The sequence below is a fragment of the Canis lupus genome, chromosome 12 (assembly GCF_003254725.2).
Source record: "Canis lupus dingo isolate Sandy chromosome 12, ASM325472v2, whole genome shotgun sequence".
Taxonomy (NCBI): domain Eukaryota; kingdom Metazoa; phylum Chordata; class Mammalia; order Carnivora; family Canidae; genus Canis; species Canis lupus.
The window spans coordinates 68765926-68772182 of record NC_064254.1 but is presented as its reverse complement, the minus strand read 5'-3'; the positions used below and the strand labels follow the sequence as shown (position 1 = coordinate 68772182).

The 6257-nt window shown below is 60.2% G+C and overlaps 1 long non-coding RNA gene across 1 annotated transcript; it reads right to left on the bottom strand.

Moving 5' to 3' along the window:
- Positions 1-4992, bottom strand: LOC112658690 (uncharacterized). Its single transcript, XR_003135897.3, has 3 exons — positions 4783-4992; positions 478-719; positions 1-184 (listed from the first exon to the last, which is right to left on the bottom strand). It is a non-coding gene; the product is annotated as an uncharacterized LOC112658690 (long non-coding RNA).
- Positions 4993-6257: the final 1265 nt, after the last annotated feature.

Genomic DNA, 6257 nt, shown 5'->3' with positions numbered 1-6257 from the left:
GACCCCAGGTCGGCTCCCAGGGCAGGTGGCCCCTGACGGGAACGGACGGAGGTGGCCGGGGCGGGGGCCTGGGCCTGGGGCCTGAGAGCAGACGCTGCAGCCCCGCGACCCAGGAAGCCGCGTTAAGTCCAGTCTTTGGGGCGTGGAGAAGTCCTGCTCGTGGCAGCCGCCGAAGGAGTCGAGACTGGGGGAGACCATCGATGTGTTTCAGGGCGGTGCCGCCCCGCCCCCCTGCAGCGCCCCCCGCGTTCCCCGTGTGCGGGACCGCCCTGCCCGCCTTCTCAGCCTCGGCCTCGCTGACGTCTCCACCGGCACCTGCCGCGGGTCGGGGTTCCGCGGGCCCCGCCTCTGCTGCGCCCCTGCGCCCGCTGCGCCCCTGCGCCCCTGCGCCCCTGCGCCCCGGCCGCCTTCTCTTCCCTTCCAGCCTGCACCCTCCTATCCTTCCCTTACCTGGCGGCTCCCGGGCGCTCTGCTCACCTTTGCTCCTGGGAGCGCTCACAGCTCTATAAAGACGCAGGTGGTGAAGCCCGGTGCCCGGGGTCTGGGGAAAATCCGGGCTCTGCCAACGACAAGGAGCCCGGGGTCCTGCGAGGGCCAGGGGTTCCTCGAGGTGCCACCGCACAGAGTACTGAGTCGTCCACGAAGCCGTAATTGCGATCCCACCACATAGCAAGGAATACCCGGCGCGGCTGGGACCGTCGATTCCTTCTCCTTCCTTCCTAAGAAACAGGACAAAACCTCAGAACCACCCGGGGAGGGAAAAGTGTATGTTTGGATCCAATCCAGTCTATTTCTTTAATCGTCCTGGTTTAGCACTCTTCGATCTTTGGTGATCCCGGGCCCACTGGCCGCTGGAATGGAGTGTTTCTCACCTCCTGGCCGGTCCCGCCGAAGCAGAGGAACCCCAGCCAGGCTAGCTACGGTCCACTCCAGGCCTCCTGCTCCAGCGCCCCTGGTCCAAGTGTGATGCCCCAGGGATCTCCAAGGAGGCCCAGCCTCTTCCCATTGGCTCCCTGTGAAATGCTGGGAGCAGCCACCGTTTTTCTGGAAATGTCTTCCCTCCCTCTGTGATCTCTCTGCACAGGACAATGTCATACTCCCTGTCCTTGCCTCTCAGGAGGAAAGGAACATCTTGGTTGAGAACCAACCAGCGAGCCCCCTCCCCACCCAAGTGTACAGAACTGCGGGGCCTGGGTTACCCACTGTCACCCGTGTTTACACATCTCCAGCCATGGGCACGCTCCTAGTGAACTATGTCAAGCCTACCACAGATGGACTAAGGGAATAAGACACTTTTAGAAGTCGGGGCTGCCCTCTTCGACTTCCGGCCATGAGCGGCAACACGGGGTGCATCCTGTCCCAAGCACTTTCCTTTATTATCTCATTTAACAAAACGCTCATCTGCCTGGGAACCCCCTGCACAAGTGTTCGGCTTGTGATGTGCATCCAAACACACATGGCGCTGCGCATAGTTAATATGTGCATCGTGTCTTATGATTTACTAGGAAGTTTCACGTTATTATCTTTGGCAATTTCACAGCTCAGTGAGGTATGCAAAAGCAGTCTTAACTATCCTCATTTAACGTATTAAAAACTTGAAATTACGTGATTGTAGTTGGTCAATAAAACACGCTTCATTCCTGCCCTCTAGAGCCACCTATAACCTACTGGGAGAGAGGTCAGGAAACAAACACACCAAGTGTCCGTAACTAAAAACTGAAGAAAGGCTAATAATAAGGAGCAAGAAAATCTAAGAAAGAATGGCGGGGAGGAGGAGCTCACGGAGATGGGGAGGCAGAGAGGACGTCTCTGAGGACATGGCGCTTAATGAGTTGAAGGTGGAGCCCCCGGAGGGTTGGGGAAGGCTCCTGCTCCAGCGCCCTTTGCACGGGTGAAATGCACACCTCTGATGGTGACGAGCTCCATCTGCCAAGAGCACAGCCCCGGGCCCTTCCTGTGAGATTCCTGAAATCCTGCTATGGGGCACGTCATCACAGCTAGAATATTCCCCTTTCCTGGGAGGCTCAGCCACCTGGACAGGCAAAGGTTCAAGCCCACACCTTCTTCCTTTGTTCCTGACTCACTGGCTGTGGGAGGGAGACACTGTTGGTGTAGTAAAGCGGACTCTGCGGGAGGGTCCGCATCTGCATCGGTGAAGCTAGACACTAGCATGCAGCTCACTAATGTGTGCTCCGGGATCTCTCCATTGTGCCCAGTGCTGTCTAAGTATCGATCGGCCGGTCTGATTCAAGGCCACACAGCCGGGTGGGTGCATCTTCCTTTTATTTACCAGGCAACCGCGAGAGTATCCGCTATTCCATGCGGATAGCAGGAAACAGAGCAGACATTCCAAGCATTTACTCCCTGTGTCCTGCTACCTCTCCGCCTGGCCTCGCCATCCCATAATAATCGATAGCAGGACGATTCACGGAGATACTAATTTGCATGGAGTTCTCAACATTTTCCCGCTCCTCTCTCTAATCTCAAGAAGTTAGCGAGGCCTTTGATCCTTCTCTCTGATCCATCCTTCAAGCAGAAAATGGAAGCCACTGGAATGCTTGATCTCACTGAAGAGGGGAGGCTGAGAGAGGAGAGGGGAGGGGAGTAAATGGGAGGCAGCTGAGAAGAAGAGGAAGCAGGTGAAGCCCGTGGGCTGAGTGAGGGCTGGAGGCTCAGTCCATCTGGTGACAGCATCAAAGCCCAGAGAATCTTGGTGTCCCATGGTACTTTCTGGAGACTGACCCAGTGTCAGGGCTCCCCATCGGCAAGCTCCCTGCACACCTCCGTGCGCACGCAAAGCCTCTAGAGCCCGGGCAGCCCCGGAGGGTGCGGGCAGAAAGCTCAGAAAGCTCAGATCAAAAGCTTGGCCTCTTGTCTGGGCACCAGCTCGGCCTCCCACCGTGCCGGCATCGGGAGTGGGAGGAACCCACCAGCGAGAGCTTAGAACAGATGGAGACGGCGGAGGGGTTCTGGGCCAGCTTCAATCGTCATTTTAATTAAAGTTTAATCAATTAATTACATTTCATAAATGTTTAATTTGAAGAAAATGAAGAAATGGACTTCCTACACTCCGCTACATGATTTGAGGAGTCATTCGTACTTGCTACAAATACTCCAAGCGTCACAAAACCGCTATTCTCCTTGGATGTGTTCTCTTCCCTGACATCTTGCAGGCCCCGGAACCAAAACCAAAGCGGGGCACCTCTGGACCACACCTCTGGCTCTCTGCACCCCCAGCAGGGCCTGCGACCAGATCTCTAGTAATTCAGCGATTTTCTTCCAGCCAGGCTGGCAACGCGGGCATAACTGGCGCTGGGGGCACTTACATGGCAGGTGTGCGATAAGAACTTACCAGTTATTTACACGGACTCCTGGTAACCTCCTACTCTAACCACCGCAGCTAAGCAGGACTATCCCTTTGCACACATTTATCCACCGCATCTTTTTATGCTCGTTTTTTCTATCGCTAATTGTTTCCACTTCTTGCCTTGTCCCTACAGGTCTTCATCTTAAATGCAACCAAATCTTTTTACAGAACTCCCACCTCAAGACACCCACCCCCTCATGATTTTTGTGCTTCGACCTGAGAGAGCAGGTGTCTTCTCTCCGCAGCACCCACAACCGGTGTGTGCCCTGAGGGCGGCCCTGTGGTAAGGCGCTGCCAGCGGCCCCTCCCACCCAGCTGTCAGTGAACCGGATCCAAGAACCAGCGGCCCCCCACCCCCCGACAGCCACTGCACCCCGGCCCTGCCGGCTGTCTGCTTGGGCCTCGCGCCAGCATCTCTCCAAAAACAAGCAGGTGCCCTCACCTTGTTCCCAAGGCGTCAAAAGGTCAGGCGGTGGCCCCAGGGAAACAAGGCCAAATACCTTCCTGACCTTCCTGTTCACTTTGTCGCCTGGCCTGTTGGTCTGGTTTGCAGGAGGAGCCCCGGTTGGGAAAGAGAAGGCCCCAGTTTGCATCCAGGCTCTGCTGCTTAAGAGTTCGCTGAGCTCGGAAGGTCCTCTCCCAACCCCTCCTTGGGGCTTCTTCACCCCTCCCATCCCTCCTCCACACACCTTTGACCCTGTTACCCTCCCACCTAACACCTCTCTTTCGGGGTGCCTGGCTGGCTCAGGCAGTGCGGCTCGGGACTCTTGATCTCGGGGTTGTGGGTTTGGGCCCTGCAATGAGTGTGATTACTTAAAAACAAAATTAAAAAAAAAAAAAAACAACGACAACTACACCCCCTTTTCTCACTCCCTTTTGCACACAGGTTGCAGTCCAGCTGCTGGGTAACCAGATGCAGCAGGCTCCCATGAGGCCCCTTCCCTCCTCACCCCGTGCTCTAGCCGCACAGACCTGCTGTGTTGTGGGTCCCCCCAGCCTCGTGCCTTCCCTTCTGCTGTCCCACCGGGAGATCCCTGCCCACCCATCACTCACCGGTCTGGTGAATCATTTGCATAAGTGGCTCCCCCCTCCCAAGAAGCCTTCCCCACCAGCACCCCAAAGTCCCTCAAGCCCTTTGTGCACCAGCACCGGGCCACGTAAAATCCGTATTGCAATCATCCGTTGCCACGTAGGGGTCCCAGATGCAGCTAGCAGCATTGCTAGGATGCCCGCTTAAATTTTTTAAGTACACACAGGACGCATTTACACGAAAGCACTATTCGCGGTTGACCCGACGCTCCTTTAGCTGCCCATAGTTCGGAGGCACTTGGCCCTCCCAGGCTGAGGCCCTGAGGCTGGGGAGCCCTGCACAGCCCTGCTGCCCACCACGCGGCGGGCAGGGGCTTGACACTCACGGTTTACTTTTCTCGCCTTCAAATGATCCACCTGACAGGCAAGTGAAGAAGCACCACGCTTTTTCTTTCTTTCTTTCTTTTTTTTTTTTTTCCTTTTTTTCTTTGCCTCTGAAAATTAGAGCCTACAGGCTGCTGGGTCCGACGGTCCAGGGCCGGCCTGCAAGGAGCGCGCACGGCCTGCAGGGGGCGCCGCGGGATCGGGGAGCGGCCGCGGGGCGCGCGGGATGGGGGGGAGGGGGAGTCGGGGGGCCGAGCAGGGATGGGGAGGGCCGAGCATGGGTGGGAGGGGCCGAGCAGAGGGTGGCCGAGTAGGGGTGGGGGGACCGAGCAGGGGTGGGCGGGCGAGTAGGGGTGGGAGGGGCCGAGCAGGGGTTGGGGGGCCGAGCAGGGGGTGGTCGAGTAGGGGTGGGAGGGGCCGAGCAGGGGTGGGAGGGGCCGAGGAGGGGTGGGGGCCGAGCAGGGGTGGGAGGGGCCGAGCAGGGATGGGGGGGCCGCGCAGGGGTTGGGGGGCCGAGCAGGGGGTGGTCGAGTAGGGGTGGGAGGGGCCGAGCAGGGGTGGGGGGGCCGAGCAGGGGTGGGAGGGGCCGAGGAGGGGTGGGAGGAGCCGAGCAGGGATGGGGAGGGCCGAGCAGGGGTTGGGGGGCCGAGCAGGGGGTGGTCGAGTAGGGGTGGGAGGGGCCGAGCAGGGGTGGGAGGGGCCGAGGAGGGGTGGGGGGCCGAGCAGGGGTGGGAGGGGCCGAGCAGGGATGGGGGGGCCGAGCAGGGGGTGGTCGAGCAGGGGTGGGAGGGGCCGAGGAGGGGTGGGGGGCCGAGCAGGGGTGGGAGGGGCCGAGCAGGGATGGGGGGGCCGAGCAGGGGGTGGTCGAGCAGGGGTGGGAGGGGCCGAGCAGGGATGGGGAGGGCCGAGCAGGGGTTGGGGGGCCGAGCAGGGGGTGGTCGAGTAGGGGTGGGAGGGGCCGAGCAGGGGTGGGAGGGGCCGAGGAGGGGTGGGGGGCCGAGCAGGGGTGGGAGGGGCCGAGCAGGGATGGGGGGCCGAGCAGGGGGTGGTCGAGCAGGGGTGGGAGGGGCCGAGGAGGGGTGGGGGGCCGAGCAGGGGTGGGAGGGGCCGAGCAGGGGTGGGAGGGGCCGAGCAGGGATGGGGGGGCCGAGCAGGGGGTGGTCGAGCAGGGGTGGGAGGGGCCGCCGGCATCCCCGCAGCTCCTGCCGCAGCGCCGGGCCTTGGAGAAGCTCTTCCCAGGGGCGCCCGGGGCTCGGCGGTGGAGCCCTGCTTTGGGCTCCGGGCGTGACCCCGGGGTCGCAGGATCGAGCCCCGCATCGGACTCCCTGCAGGGAGCCTGCTTCTCCCTCCACCTGTGTGTGTGTCTCTCTCTGTGTGTCTTTCATGAATAAATAAATAAAATCTTAAAAAAAAAAAAAAAAAAAAACAGCAGCAGCAGCAGCAGCAGGAAGCGCTGCGCGGTGCGAGGCGGCGCTGC